This window comes from Lynx canadensis, chromosome B4 (genome assembly GCF_007474595.2).
Source record: "Lynx canadensis isolate LIC74 chromosome B4, mLynCan4.pri.v2, whole genome shotgun sequence".
Lineage (NCBI taxonomy): Eukaryota > Metazoa > Chordata > Mammalia > Carnivora > Felidae > Lynx > Lynx canadensis.
Window position 1 is genome coordinate 50,842,802 of NC_044309.1, and position 22,267 is coordinate 50,865,068.

Sequence of the window (22,267 nt, forward strand, 5' to 3'; positions counted from 1 at the left end):
AATTGAGAATGCAATTTTTACAGATTTGAGTCTATATACTGTTTCAGGAATCGTTTGTTTTTTTTTTTTAATTCAGCCTCAAATACACTTACATTTTCTATTACTTGGCACAGTAGGTACTATGTGCTAAAAGTTTTATGCTAAGCATTGTGCTCAAAGTTTTAACTAAATGATATAAATTGATCTTTTCAATATTGCTGCAAGGGAAAGATTATCAAAATCACATATCTGAGAATCAGAGAAATTAGATAACGCACCCTAGTTAATGGGGCTGGAATTTGAGTCAATGTCTTCCCAACTCTCAAGCTTCTATTCTTCCTATTATCCCAAAGGGATCTCACATGGAAAGTTTTTATTTGAGTATTATGGACTCAAAATTATCGGCTTTCTTCTGCTTCACATTTGAGAAAACATTCCAATGGTGCTTCCAGAATATGTGAATGATTCTTTTAAAGTTGAGGTTTATCTCTCATTTGTTGTTTTGAACTGTCCCAAATCACTGTTGCACCATCTTAGAAGAGGTCCAGCTGTGGTAAATATGCTCACTATGGTAATCAGTCTTGTCTGATTCTTCAAAAATTTTTAATTAAAACGAACTAAAAGTATTGATGACAGAAATCAAGCTCGTTATTAAAAAATTAAAAGTGAGTTTAAATTACAGAAGCTTTGTTAGTCATCCACTAAAAGTCTGTGGAGAAGAGGAATATTAATGACAAAAACTGTTCTTACCTAGCAACAGAAGGATATTAAGATTCAACCAGTCAAGATATAATTAGTCCTTGTGATCAGGGTTCGAAATGATCATTCTGAGAGCTTACAGTAAGACACAACCAAAATCATCAACATGTCACACTGGAGTCATTGATGCATATGATTGTTTGATGTTTAAATACCACCTACCAACCAATACTAAAGTTATAAAGGAAAATCCAGTTTTTAAGATTGACCTAAAAGTAGCAATACTTTTTATTTTTCTATCACCTGTTATGAGTCAATTAAAATTCATTTCATATTTATTCAAATTGATCTTTTTCTTCTCTCTGGTTTGCTTCGATTGTTTGGGTTGTTGATGCCTTATCTTTTACAACCTGATTCTCGCACTCTTAATTTAACCTAAAATTTGTTTATTCTTTCCGATCTACATTAAGTTTTTGTCCTCCAGACTTTTGTCCCTCTGGGACTTCTGATTTGTGCCAGTCTGGGGGAGATGTGAAACTTCTCAACTACTCCTAGGCATGCTTACCTACTGATCTCAGCGTGTAGGTAGATATTAAGCTGTATTAAGCTGAAACATTTTCCTGGTTGCCAGGCATAAAGTCATCATTCATGACTGAAGTAATATTGAGACTAGACTAATTTGAATCCATAAAATAGGTGAAAAATATTTTGATTCATTTATGATCAGTATTAAGTTTTCCAAACTACATAGATTTGATTTTATTTTGAAGTCTTCACTTGGGGATTTAAAACTGATTAAATAAAAATAACATTCAAGGAAGTTTTAATTTCAGCAAATTAAGATTATTTCTATTTTTTCTTGATGATATAAACCTTGCTTAAGAATCACAAATTTACAGTTATTTATCATACTTATGGGGTGTTTATATTTTAGTAGCTGATTTTACAAGAAGAGAAATGTGTACACTTAGTGAGGCAACTGGGGTCACATCTATTTTTTTTTGATCTTTTATATTCACATCCAGTTACAATTTAAAATATTTGTTCACTGGATGCATGTTTTAAATTTTATTTTATTATTATTTTTCAATATGAAATTTATTGTCAAATTTTAAATCATATGATCATTTTAATTAACATTTGATACCTCTTTGTAAACTAACATTCTCTTTTTTTTTAATGCTTATTTATTTATTTTTGAGAGAGAGAGGGTGGAAGCAGGGGAAGGGCAGAGAAAAGGAGACACAGAATCTGAAGCAGGCTCAGTGCGTTCAGCCCAGAGCCTGATGCAGGGCTCCAATTCACCAACTGTGAGATCATGACCTGAGCCCAAGTCGGAGGCTTAACAGACTGAGCCACCCAGGTGCCCCAGTAAATTAATATTCTCTTTAAAATGATCTAATATTTGCTATTTTGCATGGCAACTAAACATGGTACAAAGAGTAAAGGCCTAGGCAAAGGAAAAACTGGGTTCAAATTTAGGATAGTGACAATCTAGGTACTGGATCTCAAGTTAGATATTTGATCTTCTCCAAGTTCTAATTTACTTGTCTAAAAAATAGAATAGTAGTCCCTGTCTAAAATTGAAATATACAAAATGTTCGCAAACTAGAACATGCAGTATATCAAGAACTAACATTCTTAATTAACAGTATACAAGTTTAATGGAATGCTAATGGAAAAACTACTTAAATGAGGACTTTTGTTTTCACATAAACAAATATAGAACGAAAAACTTATGATCGATATGATTTCAGATGTTTCTCTATGGGGCATCCTGCACTTCACAGCTGTTACATCAGTTTAGCATCAATCACATTCTTTGTCTTTGTTCTTTATTACTTCTCTGAGTTTGCTGTGGGTTTTTTTGAATAAAGCTGAATTCTCACATTTAGCTTGTATGGAGATGAATGTGGAGATAGAGGGAGATCATTTTCCAATTGAGTATTTTTAAAATCAGAGAAAATGTCAAAAGCTTAGCAAACAAATCAGTCTGGACCAAACACAATGACTTTCTGTAAAAAGAAATAACGACTTGTAAGATAATTTAGGACGTATCGCTATCTGGTCAATGTATTACAGAATTAATTCAATTAAAGACAGATTAATATGTCTAACTATAGCTTCAATTTCACATCTATATGAAAAGTGAAAGATCTAGTCATCCAGATGTTTTCAAATATTTGTTGTCAGGTAGGGAAAATACCTAGATGAGTAGGATTTTGTTCTGGTTATTGCTGTATTGCTTTGACTTTTCCTCAAATATTTCAGCATACTACAGAGATAATCTAGATATCAATCAAAGTAACCACAGTACATGGAAATCATTGTTGTCTTTACTGGATATTAAAAATCTTTAGCCTATTGATTTATACAAATGAAGATACAGAACGAATATTTAGTCTAGATAAGTAGACTGAAAGAAGCATCATAAATATTGCTATTACCTTATGAAATTTCATTATATAAAACATAGTAAGTTGGGAAAAAAAAAACTCTAGAGATTTATTACCAGAAGCTCAGAAGAGGGATTGGCTCTGTTTTTGAGCCATCTACTTTATGATCAAATGTAGGTCATGCTTATCATTTATTACAAGATTGCTTCTATCCTTAAACTTGAATTTTGATGACCTACATGGCTGACCCTTTATATTATTTTTAATATGATTGGAAAATGGTATCTTTGTATATTTCTTCAATAGTTCAGATGGAATTGATACAAGCTGTCTCTTCCTCTGCATACGTCTTTCCTCCAGTTTTTACCCTTGCTAAATTTGATTTTATGATACAGAATATTAAAGAGATGGGTTTGCTTTTGTTTTTTTGTATGTTTTCTTTTTTTAATTTTAAAAACAGAACTTTCACTTGTGTTCCTACATCTACTGCTCTTCCAATCATTTAAAATCAGAATGAAAGAGACTATAATAAAATAACTTAGAATTTCTTCTGACCTTTATTAATCCAACTAGTATTTAGTTACCATACACTAGCTGCTAGAAAAAAATACTTTTATCCCAATAGACATTGTTAAGATTATATTGGAAAGATGAGACCAGATCTTGCTCAGGAAGTATTCCTATAGTTTTGAGGATATTGGAATCTTCTTTTTTCTTTAAAAATTAAAATTTAATTTATGAAAAATTAATTTGGGCAAAGTACCCAAGTTATAAGTTATGTATTTCAAATTACTCATCTTAAATGCAGATTCAGTGAGTAAGCCCTCTCCAACATCTCTCCATTGCTTGGAATGAGACTTCAGTGATAGTAAAAAAATAATAATAATAATAATAATAAAGCCAACCTTGAAACAGTTAAATTTTTGGTAGCACCTAGTCATAGTATACAGGGATTCATTAACCATTCCTGTAACTGTTTATTTTATATATTTGAAAAATAATAAATACTACCTTAATTTTAAACTAACCAAGATATTGGAGAAATATATAAGGAACTCGGAATTCAAGGCATACTTTATTCAAATAGACCAATCACATAGGAATCAGCCACAGAACAATCACTGGACCCACTTTTTATGATCTTGAAATCTATAGTAAAATATAGATTCAGAGAAATTTCAGTTAAGACCCTGACCCTTTTAAAAGTAGTCATATTGGTCTACATTTTTGAGTTTCCTGTCCTTAATTAGCAGAGCTGTCCAAACTGTTTTTGATATAAATCTCTAGAGAAAAATAGAATATAAACTCTTTCTCCTATTGTTAATGCTTGTTCTATAGATGATGAAGTATGAAATGATTGATCATGTACTATAATGATGGATAAGGACAATTTCTGGAAAGGTCAAACCTATTAAATAAATCTTAGAATATATTTAAAAACATCATATCTGCCTCACTGGAGCATGGTAACTCTTTTCAATGACAGGTGGCCTTCACATCAGAGGAGTAACAGCAGTGGCAAACAATAGACATTCATACTTCACTAAAAGAGTGGTAGAGAAGATGTGAGGATTGTGAGATTACTATTGCCAAAGAAAGAGGTTATCCTGAATAGGATGAAATAAATAAAGACCTTGACTACAGCTGCACAATCCTTGAACATTCTAATGAAAAGCAATGTAAAACAAACAAATAAACGAACAACAATAAATCTTTTCAACTGCCCAGATATCTGTATACATGGTAACACACAAATATTTGAAAATTGTCTTTTTTTCTTCATGCCATGCTTACACACACACACACACACACACACACACACAAATAATAGGTTCTTTAAAAAGAAAACTGAACCTTCCTATCAAGCATAAATTATTTTTCTTGTGATGTATTCAAAGGTTTTATTTCTGTCAGTTTAGGAAGTTAGAATACACTTCACTTAGACTTAACAGAATCATACAAGCATATAGCTAGAAGGAACATTGGTGCTCATCTTGTAAACAATGCATATTTCTTTAAATCATGTTTTCATTCATCATAAAGCAAATTAGCCATACCACCCACCTTCATTTATAACCTGATAGGTATGATTTCCTTATCTTTAAATTATTTGTGAAAGATAGTAAGTGAGTGGTAAAAACAAGATAAGAGTCCCCAAATGGAGTCACTTATGTTAAGACCTACATCATCAAACCAAAAATTAATGACAGTTTCAGCCTCTCCCAGAAATGGAATCTTCAACTGGCCAATCAGGAATCATCTGGTCAGGACAAATAAGATAATCTGCCTGAGAGAAACTGCAGTCACCTGAAGGAAGGTGACCTTGTCACAACCAATCTACTTTTTGCTAGTATAATTTCCTTGTCTTCACTCCCTCTACCTATAAAAGTATCTCATTGTATACAGTTTCTTGGAGCTTCTATCTGGTAGATCAGATGCTGCCAATTCATGAGTCATTGAATAAAGCCAATAAGATCTTTAAAGTTTACTGAGTTGCATTTTGTTTTTTAACAGTTGTTTTCCATTGCATACATTCATCAGCCTAATTTTAATGTATTTAATGATCCTCTTTGGAATTACTCTCCAATCTCCAGATTCCAATTTTTTTGGTAGGCTAAAAATTTCCATGTGTCATATTTTGTATTTTTTTTTTTTTTTTGCTTAAAATATCCTATTCAGGCTTAATATCTCTGGAAAGTTCCCTCTATTTCTGTATGACTTAACCCAAGCATCATCTCATTCATGAAGTCTTTCTAGCCTTTCCCAGATAGGGTTAGGTTCTCCCTTAAGGTTCTCACAATGTTCCTTTATACATACCTATTTTATAGGATTGTGTTAGAACACCCTAAGTATTTCTTCTACGTATTTCTCTTTTATTGTCACGCTATCGCCACATTCACAATACTTCTGACACAAGCTGTATGTTGTTGTTGCTGTTGTTGTTTCCCCACACCAAGCAATCTTCTGTGATATCAACTGGCCGTTCTACCATTTAACTCTATTCTGACGCTGCGTACCTGGAGATAGCATCAGATCCCACAGGTTAAGGACTTAGTCTCCTAAGATTGTTCCCACCCCATTTCAGGTGCCACAGATTGTAATTTGTGCTTCAGACCAACTGGCTATAAATCTGAGGTTCCCACAACCTCCTGCTTGGGTTTGACTAATTTGCCACAGCAGCTCAAAGAACTCAGAGAAACACCTACTTATGTTTACCAGTTTATTAAATGGTATGATAAAGGATATAGATAAAGAGCCAGGCGCAGAGATAGGCAGGGCAAGGTCAGAGAGGGTCCTGAGCTTGGGAGTTTCTGTCCATAAGTTTTTGGGGTACATCACCCTCCTGGTACATGAATGTGTTCATCACCCTGAAAGCTCCTCCAACCCTATACATATTGATATTTTTATGTAGCATTCATCACATAGGCATGATTGATTATTATTATTAAAACTCCATTTTTAGCCATTCCACCTTCTCAAAAGAAGGGCAGAGCTGACAATTCCAAAGTTTCTAATCATGGCTTCGTCTTACCAGAAACCAGCCCTCATCTAGGAGTCATCCAGGAGTTTACACACAGTCACTTCATTAGAATAAAAAAATGCTCCTGGTTCTCTTATCACTTAGAAATTTATGAGGATTTTAGAAGTCGAGTGTGAGGAACTGAGGATGAAGACCAAATATACACTTTTTGTTATAAATCACAATACCAACAAAGATTTAACTCTTTACCATAATTACCTCTTTAATATCTATCCCATCCCTTCAACCAAACTCCTCCTGGACCCTTAAGATCTGGCACTGTAGAAATACACACACACACACACACACACACACACACACATATAATCTGCAAAACCTAAAACAGCAGCTAATATTTGGCATGCATTAAGTTTATAAATGAATGTGTGAATGACGTAGAGAAACTTCATAGGAACTCGCATAGAAAACACTGTCACATGAAGCTATAATCATCACATACATATTGCTATCACAGCCACAGATACAAATGTGTTACTTATATTAGTTTCCTCTAGTTGCTGTAACAAATTACCAAACATTTAGTGGGCTAAATAACACACATTTGTTCTCTTATAGTTCTGAAAATCATAATCCTAAAATTTGTTTCACTGGACTAAGGTCAAGGTGCCAGCTGGGCTGGTTCCTTCTAGAGAATCCATTACCTGGCCCTTTCCAGCTTCTAGTAGCCAAAGCCACCTGCATTCCTTGGCTTGTGGCACCTTTCCCCATGCTCAAAATACATCACACTGCTCTCTGCTTCTACGGACACATATCCTTCTCCTCTGACTCAGATTTTCCTATGTCCCTCTTGTAAGGACCCTTGTGATTACATTGGACCTGCACAAATAATCCAGGGTAATTTCCTTTCTCAAGTTCTTAATGTAATCGCATATGCAAAATCTGTTTAACCGTGTAAGGTAACACTAATAGATTTTGGGAACTGAAATATTCAGTTGTTCAGCCTATCACTAAAACTCATTTGCATTCTGACAGAGAATTATGTGAACATAGTGTAGTATTCTTAATGACATAACATCACCATCATGTGAAACAACATTTCAGTGTGGGGTAGCAGAGTAATATCCATTGCAGAGAAGAAATGCCTTCCTCTATAATGGAATTGTTCAAACATTTTCCTTGGGGGACTTACCGTGGGAAGTGGCAGGGAGGGGAACACGTGACAACAGAAACTTTTCTCAAAAGATTTTGGGAAAAGCCTCTGTAACTACTTAGGGGAGGTGTCAGAGTCTGTTGTAAGCTTCCCTCCACCTCTGCCTTCTGGTGCATCCTTGAGCCCTGCGGATATGAAGAATTTAGTTTGAAGAATGGTAACCTCAGGACAGTTGGGTGGCTCAGTTGGTAAATCACCTGACTTCGGCTCAGGTCATGGCTTAGGTCATGATCTCATGGTTTGTGAGTTTGAGCCCCACATAGGGGTTGTGCTGACAGTGTGCAAATCCTGCTTTGGACTCTCTGTCTCTCTCTCTGTCTGTCTCTCTCTCTCTCTCTCTCTGGGAGTCACTGCTCTCTCTCTCTCTAAATAATAAACAAATAAACATTTTTAAATAAAATAATAAACTTTAAAAACAAGAATGCCAACCTCTTCCCCTGTGTTTTGAAATGGTTTCTATTACTTCCTTTGATTTTATTTTCCTGTAATTCCAATGATAACAACTTTAAGCTGATCTTTATTTGTTTAGTATTTTAACCTAATGTGGCTAGAAAATTTGTTAGAAACTGAAGCTGCGGGGCGCCTGGGTGGCGCAGTCGGTTAAGCGTCCGACTTCAGCCAGGTCATGATCTCGCGATCCGTGAGTTCAAGCCCGGCATCAGGCTCTGGGCTGATGGCTCGGAGCCTGGAGCCTGTTTCCCATGCTGTGTCTCCCTCTCTCTCTGCCCCTCCCCCGTTCATGCTCTGTTTCTCTCTGTCTTAAAAATAAATAAAAAACGTTGAAAAAAAATTAAAAAAAAAAAAGAAACTGAAGCTGGAACACTTTTGTGATTTTTTTCAAAATGACAGAAAGATATAACTAATGGATATCAATTATGATTCTACTGACTGAATTTTACTACACTTGAAATTTATTTCATATGTTTTGGCCTATTTTGTCTAGAACAAGGAGAATTGAATAAACTAAGACTTAATGAGAATTTTACTCACCAAGCACAGTACAGTGACTTCACAGATGAGTATTAGATTTTAACCTAACTTTTCAAATATAGAAATTGACTTAGTGGTGTGCCTGGGTGGCTCAGTCAGTTAAGTGTCTGACTTCGACTCAGGTCGTGATCTCCTGGTTCATGAGTTCAAGCCCCGTGTCAGTCTCTGGGCTGAGAGCTTCAGATCCTGCGTCTCCCTCTCTCTCTCTGACCCTCCCCACTTGGGTTCTGTCTCTCTCTTTCTCAAAAATAAACAAAAAAAATTAAAAATAAATAAAAAGAGAAATTACTTGGTGAGTTTAAGTATTACTTAAACATGCCCAACATCCCAGTTAGTAATTTCAGAAAGGATTCATGTTTAATGGTAGTCCTTAAACTAAAACAAGCAGTTTTCTCATCCTTATATGTGTTTGAGATTTTGAAGCACAGATATAGGATCCCTATCTCTCTCTCTAGCATATTATATTTGTACTTTAAAGTGTCTTTTGGCCCTCAAAACAATTCTGTCAAGTATGTAGGGCAAGTGCTATGGTCCCCATTTACAGATATAAAAATCTCATTTCCAGGAAGTCAAATGTTTTCTCACTAAGCAATTATGATTAATTCCTTCTTGTTTATAATAATGTTATCATAAAGAAGCTATTACTGTTAAGAAGCACTGAGAAAAATTCTGTCTGAAGAGGCAGTACAGAATCAATCTTTTAAAGTAGTTTTACCAATTTAACTAACTGTATGGTCCAGATGGCTTAATATCCATAGCTGTTATGACAGATATATGTAGATGTCAGAACACATTATTTAGAAAATCTGTATTTCTGACTATAGATAATTGTTTTCATATTCACAACCAACTAGACATTTTTAACATAAAGGATTGGACATGGTTAGCAATTGAATTAAGACCAAACACTTACTGCAGTTAAAGGACAAATTTTATGATTTCTAAAGAAATTTTTAACCAATGTGAATGAAAATAAGAAAACAAAATGTAATGAATGGAATGATGTCAAATACTGATTTAAACTAGTTTGTAAAGAGTGATTTTGATAATATTGCATATAGGAAATGACATACCCAATATTATGTTAGAGATACTAATTTTACCTAATGTATTGGAATTAAAATCTAATCAAACTAGTTAGGAGGATATCACAGTTGGGCATTTGGAAAGAAATGGTGGCTTAAAAGTATAGTAGAGACGAAGTCAGCATGTGCAGAGGAAAGAAGGGATGAGTGCAAAAGTTACAAAAAGTTCAATTCAACAAGACTTGTTTGATTGCATATGATGATGAACCAAGAAAGAGTTGTAAATGAAAGATGATTCCAAGGTTTCAAGGATGAGAAATTTGGAGAATGACGGCACCATTAAAATAATAACAGAAAATCAGAAAAATGGGTTGAAGTATAATGAAAGACAAATGATTTCTGTTAGAACGTGTTCAGTTTCAGAAATCAGTGTGATCTAGGCAGAACTACCTTGCAACTGCTACTCTGAGGCTGGATTTCAAAAAAAAAAAAATTAAGAAGATTTTAGTTGGAGGGGCACCTGAGTGGCTCAGTCAGTTAAGCATCCAACTCTTGATCTCAGCCTAGGCCATGATCTCACAGTTTGTGAGTTTGAGCCCCGCATTGGGCTCTGCACTGATGGCACAAGGTCTGCTTGGGATTCTGTCTCTCTCTGCCCCTTACCTGCTTGTGCTCTCTCTCTCTCTCTCTCTCTCTCTCTCTCTCCAAAAAAAAGAAAAAAAAACACACATTTTAGTTGGAGATACAGGCTGGAAACGACACTGGCATAATAGAGGCACCTGTAATTACAAATAAGTTTGACAAGGAAGGTATTGTAGGAAAGAGGAGAGTGTTCCAAGAATAGAGCCTTGTAAAATGTATACATTTCGGTTATAGGCATCTTTACTTATTACTGTTTCTCTCTCTCTCTCTCTCTCTCTCTCTCTCTCTCTCACACACACACACACACACACACACACACACACACCTATTACCAAGTCCTGCTGTTTATACTTTCTAAATATCTCTCCATGTGTCATCTCCATTCCAATGGTTGCTCTTACTCTGGATCCCATTATTTATCAACTAAAACACTGATATTTTTTTTCTAATACATCTTGCATTTATTCTTCCAATCTATGCCCTTTCTTAAAGGAAAATTACCTTACCATATCCCTGCTTAAAACCATTGAGTGTCTTTCTATTGCTCCTGGACAAAAAATCTAAATTTCTCAACTAGGTTTAGAAACTGTGGCATTATCTAAGAGTCTGCTGCACCTGCCCTTTCACCACCTCCCACTTCACATCTCAGCCATACCAATCTTCTTTTAATTTCAGAAAAATACAACATCTCAGTACCCAGATTTTGGACATGATTGTGTGTGTGTGTGTGTGTGTGTGTGTGTGTGTATTCATAAAACATTCCCTTCAACATTTTTCCAGATATCATATTCTTTAACACAAGAATGTGTTAAAAATGCTCTGGATTTTATGCATTGGTGTAACTGTTACTTCGTAAATGGACTATTCTGTTTGTTTCCACATCTCCAAACTACTCTCTAACAATTTCTAATTTTCACCATGCCAGGAGGCTGACTTCATGACTGGATCACTAGAATCTTTTATGATCTGGCTTCTAGTTGTACTCTACCTCAAATGGGAGGAACAAACAAATCAGTGGGCAGAAGTAAAGAGACATCAAAGTAATTCTCTTTACCACCTTTCTTTGACACCACTTTTTTTAATATTATTTTTTAAATTTATTTATTTTGAGAGAGACAAAGAGAATGTAAGCAGGGAAGGGCAGAGAAAGAGAGAGAGAGAGAAAGAGAGAGTCCCAATCAGGCTCTGCAGGGTTAGCATAGAGCCCTAAGTGGGGCTCGAACTCACGAAACTGTGAGATTATGACCGGAGCCAAAATCAATAGACCGATGCTGAACTGACTGAGTTAGCCAGGCGCCCCATATTCGACACCACTTTCAGACAGTAGTTGTGTCTCTCTGTAACAACAATTTCCATCAGATGGCCCCAATTCTGTGGCTCCAATAAGACTATACCCTACCCTTTGCCCTTTCAATTCTGGAAAGGTAACCAATATCTGACCATTAACATTAGGTTATGCATCTGGATTGCTCATATATTTGATGAAAACATGACCTCTTAGTGAGGGGAAAAATTAGGTACTCATATGTGGAATACATTGCATCACAGTTATCCAGATTACCATTGGTAGTAGTTTAGGATAGTTCACCAATATAGCACAAGAACTTGGGTGATTATGTGGTCCTTGTAATTCATTGTAATAGTGACAGTGACACATATAAAGAATATAGAAGAGGCCAGTGACATCAGAGAATGCTGAAAAGTATAAAAAATAAATATACCTAATTCAAGGCTAGAGAAGAGAACTTGAATGTTTTTATGAGTCCCTTTTTAAAAGTTATCTTTTCTCCTGTAAGCATAAGACTAACAGGCTAAACACCTGACTCAAAAACTGATTGTTTGGGTTGCACAATTTTTATTCCAATAAAATACATCAATGCATCAAGTTTCTTCTCATGCTACACTTAAGAAAATAATAGGGAGAAGCGTATCCCTGAGAATTGAGAATTTGGGCATACAGTGGTCCAGTTCATACACTGAATTTGAACCCACAAAAACCTTTCTTTGTTTAAATGCCTTTCAATAACTTCAACTGTAGCAGGAATATTATGCAGAGATAATACCTCTTTTCCGAAAGACACAATCTCAACACTTCTCATTGCTTCCAGAGTTAAATACCAGCATGTCACACATAAGGAGAACTGAAAGGTCTTTTCTATGGGGAAATAAAGTACATATCAATGTACCTGCAAGTACCTGCAAGATCTTACCAAGAGAAATATGGATTCAAATGGACTCTACAGTTATTAGGTCAAAGAAAGCAAAACCTGATATCACATAGTAACAGATTTTCCATTGTTGGTGTATTTATCTGAGTTTTGCAACTTCATATGTTAGCTAAAGCACTTGGAATGCTCTAAGAGTTTGCTTGGTTGATTGTTTGAAGCCTGGACATAATAGTGTCTTCCTATAAATGCAGTTAAGATTCTAGAATTTTTATTTCATACTATGAAGGACATGAAAATTAAAACAGAATGATTTAAGACCCAGTTTCTGTTGAATTAGTCAATTAGGTAAGCCAATATAGGGCTATCTCACCAGCTCATAGAGGAAAAAGAGAATATGAAATAGATGATGGTAAAATAAAAAGTTATAATTTTTATTTTTGGTTTCATGACTAGAAAGAGTCAGGATTACAGAAATTATACATATATATGTATATATATACATATATATGTATATATATATTATTTGCTTCTTTCATGCTAACTAGTGTGAAGAATAATGATAGTAGTGTTATCATTTAGATTCTAGATAAGAATAAAGTGGCAGTTTATGCTTCCTCTAAATGAGAATTTCTTCATTTGAGTAAATGGTAAGAATAAATATTATTGACAAGAGAAGTAGTCTATACTGGCAATATGCCACCTTCCCCCACCCTAACCCTTGAATTCTCTTCTCTGCTCAGTACTCCTGGTGGTTGACACCAGGGGCTCCCTACTAGTTTGCTGTTAGTTAAATTTAGCAAATAGCAGACATTAATGACAGATTGAAGGATAGGGATTTGAAGGTTAGGGGAATGGAGAATTCTGGGTATTTTCTCTTCCAGCACTGCAGCTTCAACCCAGATAAGGTTGGCCTTTCTTCAGGCTCCAGCTCCCCTGGACTCCAGTAACACTATTTCTCCCTGTGTTTTTCAGCGCTGTGGGTGGTAATGGTCTTTTTTTCTGTTGTTGGTCTCTGGGTGCTTCTAAAATCTTTATCTTTGCAAGCAGTCACATCCCTAATTCTCCTTAATTTTAGCCATCTGACTGGTTTTATGTGATGCCAATGCCTTGAATGAAACACTTTCCTCTGATCACTTCCAACCCTCCAGTATGGATTATGTGTTTACTCCATAAAAGCCCATGGCTGATCCTCTGAAAATCCCTATTTTCACCCTTAGTACACAGTTTTGACATTGTTTTGTTGTTTGTATCATACATGAGACATAGCTGAAAGAAATCTGGGACTTTTTATTTCCTTTTCATAATTATATATCTCCAGTCTGCGAAAGTGTGTGACAGATAGCAATTATTCAAGAAATTATTGGTTTTTTTATTATTTATTTATTTTTTTATTTTTAGAGAGTGAGAGAACTCCCACCCATGCATGCAAGTGGGGGAGGAGCAGAGGGAGAAGGAGAGAGAATCTCAAGCAGGCTCCAAGCCCAGGGCAGAGCAGGATATGGGAACTGATCTGAGGACCGTGAGATCATGACCTGAGCCAAAATGTAGAATTGGATGCTTAACCAAGTGAGCCACACAAGCACCTCAAAAAGATTATTGTTAAGTGAATAAATTAATAAATGAAGATGCACAGAATCCCAGGTCCTTAAGGCATTAAAAGGTGAATTGAAATTTTGACCACCTGAGAAATCCAAGGAAGAAAAACATTTCAAAGGGAAAGTGGTAAATAGAAAAAAAGAAAACAAAGTCAAAGGGAGAACAAAACAATGGCATGATTATGTACATATCTCAGTTAAGGAGAGGTGAAAATAATCAGTGCAAAAGCAAGAGAGATAGAGGCAGACTATAACTATTTCAGTAACAAGATGGTGGTGAAAGGCAGATTGAAGCCATTAACAAAATAAGTTGGACTTGAGAAAATGAAATCATAAAATACAAAACTTTTGTAATAATTTTGGTAGAGAAATACAAGAAAATGATGATATGATAAATTTGGGGTTTTCAGAGTTGAAAGAAGGCTTCTCTAGAGGAAGGAAAGACAGGATAGCAGGAAGACAATTTGGGGGATTTGAAATAACTGGCCAAAAATAGTAAGAGGTAAAAAGTCAAGTGATGTCAAATAACTGCCCAATGTGGCAACTGAAGCCAAAAATAAAAGTGGGGGTGGGGCGGTTTGAGTCGGCTAAACAAGTGGGAATTGTTGAACATCTGAAAATTGTAATGAGAATAAAGAAATAAAAGAGAGTAAAAGAACATGAGACAAAATAAATGATATATTTTCTACTATTAGATATCATGAAGGATACAGGATAAATCAGTAATTATTCACTTCAAGGTTTTATTCACTCAACAGTACACTGAAGTTAACAATTGTGAGAGAAAGAGAACATAGAACTAAGCAGGATTTCCTAAGCCTAAGTTAGAAATTGACACAGTTTTCTTCAGATGTAATTTCTCTTGACCTAAAGTGGGTTCGTAAACTCAGAAAAGATCAAGGCTACTAAATTTCCAGAGATGTGGAGTTGATTTGAAGAGTTCTCCAGGGAGTTTCTATTTTATTGTACAAAACTCATGAGTGTTTCCTAAATCGACCTATGTTCAAGGGTCATTTTAGTACTCCACTTTTTTTTTTTCTTGGTGATCTTCACAGTTATTTGGTCTGTGTATATTTGGTTTGGTAGTTAATATTAGTACTTGTAGTCTTGCCGTTTTAAGCTTATCTAGTTATAATAAGGTTAGCATCAGAATCTTTGTGGAGAAATGTTCATTAAAAATCAATTCTGATGAAAAATTTATTTGGTCATTTAATGCAGACCCAACAAAGCTGACAACTTTCTTCTAGTCTCTTGGTTTTTTTTTTTTTTATTTACAATATTTTTGTCTGTTTTATTGAGCTCTACTCAATATTAAACTTAAAATTATCAAAGTCTATCATAGTTATTGGCTTCATGGCATTCAACAATGTAATGAAAGAAGATTGTAATTAGAAGTTTGATTTTCTATCTTGAGTTTTATAGGTAGAATTTTTTAACTAGTGAGATAATATGATATAGAGCTGTTTTGAAAATTGGTTGAAGAAGAAAAAAAGGATTGAAATTATTGAAGTTATGAAGCATTGAAGGCAATTTGTCCAAGGTATTAAAAGAAGTATAAACGTTGGCATTACAGTTTTTGTGAATAATAATATCTAGAATGATAAGTACATGTATTAAATACCTACCAAATGACAACAATTGAACTATGCACTTTGGGTAGCTCATATCATACTTCAAGAGCCTACAAATAGAAACAATTGTCCCATAATAATGCACAATAATTCTGAGGATCATGTAGGCAGTCCTGCTGATTTGATCCAAGCTTGGTAGATTTTTGCTGGGCTCGCCTACATATTTGTGACCAGCTGGCTAAGTAGACTTGGGACTGGCTCGTCAAAGATGACCTCAGCTGAGATGATTCGTCTCTGTCTTTATAGTCTATCTCCTTTGCTGGCTTTGTTATCAAGGCAGAAGTCGAGTTCTGAGGAAGAGATCCCATGAGCCTATCTTAGAAATTGGTAGGGGCGCCTGGGTGGCGCAGTCGGTTAAGCGTCCGACTTCAGCCAGGTCACGATCTCGCGGTCCGTGAGTTCGAGCCCCGCGTCAGGCTCTGGGCTGATGGCTCGGAGCCTGGAGCCTGTTTCCGATTCTGTGTCTCCCTCTCTTTCTGCCCCTCCCCCGTTCGTGCTCTGTCTCTCTCTGTCCCAAAAATAAAAAAAAGAAAAAAAAAAAAAAAAGAAATTGGTAAACTCTCATATTCCCCATATCCCTCAAACACAAGTCAAAAATCCACTAACGATATAAGAGGCGGGAAAGTAGAATTCACTCTTAATGGAAGGAGCTGAAAAGTCACTTTGCCAAGAATATTTGAGTAAAAAACATTAATTGGAGTTAGTGCAAATAATCTATCACAATATCTTTTAGGTAAATATCACAGCTAGAAATCAATCCTAATGAGTCTGACTCTAATACCAATGTGATTCTTTGTCATTACCAATAATGAATGACTAAAGAGGAAAACTGTGAGTCAGGATCTGAATTACTTATAACATGAGAGTAATCTAGATGTTGATGAACTATAAAATTGAGTATTGGAAAAAGGTGGTATAACCAAATAATATGGACTTCAGTAGAGAAGACAAAAACTTGACTTCTGCCTCTACCAGTAACAGGAACATGTGAAAAAAGAGCTGCATTCACTTGAAATGCTTGCTTGGGAAGTGAACAAGGTCCAGGGAAAAACAAGTTTCGGTGAAAGAGAAAATACAAGGCAAATACTAAGGATTTGGTAATGAAATTTGGTTTTCAGTCTGAAAACACATTAGAGCTTATAGAGAGGCTGGTAATGGAAATGCGCTGAGTAAGGAAAAATAGAGGAAGTGTAAGCATTACACTCAGGCAATATATAGGCTATAAAATTGTCTTCCTACAAGGTAGTATGTCTGAATATAAACATATCATTAAAATGAAATGGTGGTTCCTGTTGATTAAACATCATTGATTAATGATGCATGTACCATTTCCCCTTTAAAGCCCCATTAAATACTGTTAGAAAATATTTAAAAGTACGTAATAACTAAAGAACAAAAGGAATGGGACAGGAGGTATGAGTGACAAAATCTTAGACAAATAAAGTCCAAAGTAGCTCAAAGTAATTGAGTTAGCAAAGAAAGCCAAGAATGAATTTTATCCCTGAGTTGAACACCAGAAATGCTATTACTTAGGGTCAAGGAATAGTTTAGTTGAAAATAAAGCAATCAGAGGAGTACTGGAAAAATAATTATGGTTCTTGAACTGTACCTGAAGTGGTACAGTATTATTGAATATATATTGTGATTGTTAAATATGCATACTACAATCAACAATAAAACAAAAATTATAGCAAATAAGCCAACAACAAAAAAATAAAATGGTATACTAATAATCTTTCTATTAATACAAAAGATAGAAAAAAAAGAAATAAAGAGATGGGGTATATTAAAAATAAAGGCAAGATGATAGATACAAATCCAATAGCATGCATAATAACACTAAATGTAAACAGAATAAACACAGGAATCAAGAAGCAAAAATTATCAGATTGGGTTTCTTAAAAAGCGATACTGGACTGTATGTTCTTTATGAGAAATTTATTTTAAATATAAAAATATGAGTAAATTAGAAATAAAAGAAGGTGAAAGATATACTATGCTAATGCTAATCAAACAAAGGGTGGAGAGGGCATATTAATATCAGATGAGTATATTTTAGAGCACATAATTTTGCCAGGGTTAAATAGTGTCATTTCATAATGATTGAGGTCAATTTAAGAAAGCATAAAAATCCTAGTCATTTATGCACCTAATAACAGAGATCAAAATGAAGCAAAAACTCAAGAGAACCAGAAGGGGAAATAGACAACTCCACAGTTACAACCAGAGAGTTTAACATCCTTCTACCAATAATTGATAGAATACGTAGACAGAAAGTCAGTAAGGATAGAGATTTAGATATCACTACCACCCAATTTATCTACTATCCTTTATGAGGTGCCCCAACCAACAGAAGTAGGAAACATTATTTTCAATTACACATAGACTATTTGCCAAGAAAGACCATATTCTGGGCCATAAAATATCAATACATTTCAATAGTTTCAAATATGCACTGTATATTCTCTCAACTGTACATTCTCTAATCGTGAAATTAAATAAGAAGTCAACAGCTGAAAGATATCTAGAAACACCCCAAAAATAATTGCAATCTAAATAATAAATAACACATTTCTAAATAGCATGCAGACCAAATAAATAATTGAAAGTGATATACATAACTCTTGAATAAAAATGAAAACACAATGTAAGAAAATTTGTGAGAGGAAGTTATAACAGTATTTAGAGGGAATCTATAGCATCACACATTAGAAGAAGAACGTTGTCAAATCAATACTAGCTTCCCTCACAGGTTGGGAACTCCAGTGGATGGCCCAGACTCCTTTGGCAGTTCCCTTGGGCCTCATTTAGAACATACAAGACATGCTATTACTGCACTGTAACAGCATTGTACTTCAAGGACAATGCAGCAGCCTATGCAATATACCATCCCACCCAGGCTCTATGGGAGCCACTCTTTTTATGTACCCAATCTGCTTCTCTACCAAAGGGTCAGTTGCTAGGGCTTGTACACAAACTAGGACATTCCTAGTACACAAACTAGGACATTCCTGATTGCTAGGGGGGTGTTAGTGCCTTATGAGCTGGGATGTGGAAGATGGTGAAAACTGCCTCAATAGTTTATAGATGAACCCAAATGTCTTTCCACACATCTTCATCCCTAACATGCGCCTGGTTGTGGGCTTATTTATGATTATCAACCCTTGACTTCCCATTGTCCAAGCCATAGGGTTAACCCCTTTAGAACAGTCGAACTGTCAGTGCAAATGGTTAATAGCCAGGGCTCATGAGTAATCAATCACCAGCCAAACTGGTGGACTGACATCAATCAGTCCCCTGGTTGATGCAGTTTATTCCTGTTTCCATCCACATGGTGTCAGTGCTGAGTTGAATAGCAACTACAGACCCTGTGGACAGATTGCCCAGACTAGATGGATCTGTATGTATATCAGGCATCAGTAGGAATTTCCCCTGCTCCCTCTCTGCTGCTGCAGGAATAGGAGTGGGAACATTTGGGAATCCACATATTCTACAGGGCCTAGTAGCTCCCATATTTCTAGATGAAAGGTGCTCCTCTGCAGCAGACAGGCATGTCACTTAGGCACTGTGGGAGTTTGAGCCATGGCAGAACATGGAACATGTTCTCAACTCACCCTTTGATAAGCAGGGACGTTCTGACCACAATGTGCTGTTCCTCTGTGAAAGGCTTTACCTGGAGGAGCACCATGTACACTAGCAGGACCTGCCGTTCTAAGGGAGTACAAGGGCTTTCTGCCCCCTTCCAGAGCTGGAACCAAAATCTTAAGGACACTCTTTTTGTTGTCTCTGTCACAGTGCCCAATCCACAACTTCTGGAGTCACAGACACATCTAATACAAGCCCTTCTTGGGAGATGGCCAGAGATTTTATCTGCCTCATTAGTATTTTCACCTTCTCAAAAGTGCTTGCTGTTCTGATTCCCAGTTCCACACATGCCACTCCCACCCATTTTTTTTTTTTTTTTTTACCAGCCAGTATAAGGGATGGAAGGAATAAAAATACACCAAAACTCAAAATCCCTGAAAAGGCTTGTACCTCTTTCTCATTCTTAGGGGTTGAGTAGGTTTGCACCTGATCAATTACAGCTTTCTGGGACAACACATGTCTTACCTGACTAAATGACTCCTAAAAACTCACAGTCCATTGTACTGATGTGGGGAAGGAAAACAGGGACAGATCTTGGCTGCCATCCCATGACATACGGTAGGGCTGTGCAGGTAACCTTGGGCAAGGCCTTGAAAGGTCCATTGTTGTCCCTCCCATGTGAAGGAAAAGTGATCTTGTGACTCAGTGGTCAGGCATTTTCTGAAAAAGACATTTGATAAGTCCATTCCAGCATAGTATGCTCTTAGGACTCTGGCCAAGGTATCTAAGATGGTGGCAATATTGGACACAGCTATGTGAATGGGTGGAATATACGGTTTCACTGTGATTGTTCAAGCACGACTTTATTCAATCCTCAGCAGTCCGTTGTTATCCAGGTCCAGTGTCAACCAGAGCAGTCATCTTTGTTTATTTCTGGAGGACCAGTGAATAGTGTGCTTGATGTGAGGACTCTGATCACCTCCAACAGCCCTCACCTGGTGGCAGTCTTGTCCTGCATCCTATACTCAAGCCATCCTGTACTCATCCCTAATAGCACTGCATTTCTGAGGCCTCTGGAGCAGGTGGGGTGTCAGGTAAGATAGGAGCAGATGGGGGCGCCTGGGTGGCTCATTCGGTTCAGCGTCCGACTTCAGCCAGGTCACGATCTCTCGGTCCGTGAGTTCGAGCCCCGCGTCGGCTCTCGGCTGATGGCTCAGAGCCTGCAGCCTGCTTCCGATTCTGTGTCTCCCTCTCTCTCTGCCCCTCCCCCGTTCATGCTCTGTCTCTCTCTGTCTCAAAAATAAATAAAACGTTAAAAAAAATTAAAAAAAAAAAAGATAGGAGCGGATGGCCCGGGTCTGAACCATTGTTCTGGTTTTAAGACTTCCACAGACCCACCAGCACAGTGTTGCCAGTCTATCTATTCTAGTGGAATCCCTGCAGCAATCAGGCCAAACCACATTTGTTTTCAGGTTACTTTAGCCAGACACTTTATAGCCAACTAGGATAGCCTTTTGGCTTTTTCCAGCTCCCTCTCTTTCTCGGGACTTTTCCATAGCCCATACTCATTCCTGAGATTTGTCAGTCTCCCCCAGATCAGCAATGGATTGCCCAACATCACACATGTCTTGTTCCATGACAGGGCTCAGCATGGATATCAGCATCCTATACTGGATGCTGGAGTGGACTGGAGAATCTTAGTTCTCATTCCTGCAGTGAATGTAGCACAATTAGTTCCTTCAAACACAGGAGTGTGTATGACCTATCTTATTCCCAACTCCCGAAGAATTTGTGGTACCTCCTGTGTAGATTTCCAGGGTCCCACATGCTGAGGGAAGTCTCCCTCATTGGGCCAAGCCTCCCTGTGGGCTAGAATAATCCAGTGTATGAAGGAATGAGTACCTTGAAGCTCCAAGTAGCATGTAGGCACTACTGGAGGACTGAGTGTGTGTGATATTGCTCATTTTCTTTGCCTCATACCTGGTCAGAAAAATGCCACCGTCTCTCCCTTCCCTTCCACCCATATTTCCTTAGCTGCACTAACCACGCCTGGATACTTGCTGGCCTTTTGCTAGAACTTGGCAGCTATGTCAACAAGCTCAGTGGGAGTATATTCTCTCATAGTGAACGTTTCCTGAATTGGAGCTGTCCTGCTGGCTGAGGTTGCTTTGCTTTTGCTTTCCTTTGTTTGGGGTCAGATGGCAGGAGGCGTTTCATCGCTTCACTGTCAATCACCACAACACCTCCTTTTCAGTATCCTTACCCTCCCAGGGATTCCACCTCTTAGCATCCTACCAGGCTTTGTCACACATGCTCAGATCTTCATCTGTGACAGCCTGCACCTTCTTAGCTCTGCAAAAGAGCACACTAATATCTCCAACTGTTTATCCCACTCCCCCACCTTGTCTGTCTCCCAGAAGCCAGTAGAAGAGCAGACATCCATACATTCTTCTTTGACCTCAGCTCTTCCATCTTTCTAACCAGAGTTTCAGCCTCTTCTTAGACATCAGTGACCCGCCGAAGTGTCTACAGTAGAAACCAGTTCACTGTGGCAGCCATTTGCTTTCCTTCTCTGCCATGTTGGTCTGTATGCAATTTCTCAAACAAGTACTTTAAAGCAGCTAGCAGTCCACAAGCTTCTGATCTACAGGAACTTCTCCCCACAGAGATGATGGTGGCCAATGCAGAATTTCCACCACGGATGCCTCTTTCCCAAGGCCCGTTTATTTGGTCTTCTGTGCATGGAGAGATTGAAGAAAGGCAGGCCACTCCAGATTAGTAGGTTCCAGGTTTAACTGGTAAGGAGACTTAGGAGGCTTGATTTGAGAAGCTGCAAGACAAGTAGATCTCTATAGATCTCTACATC

At 36.9% G+C, this 22,267-nt stretch overlaps 1 pseudogene; it reads left to right on the forward strand.

The window, feature by feature from the left end:
• The window catches only part of LOC115518663, a 141,702-nt pseudogene that overhangs the window by 25,752 nt on the left and 93,683 nt on the right, over positions 1–22,267 (forward strand).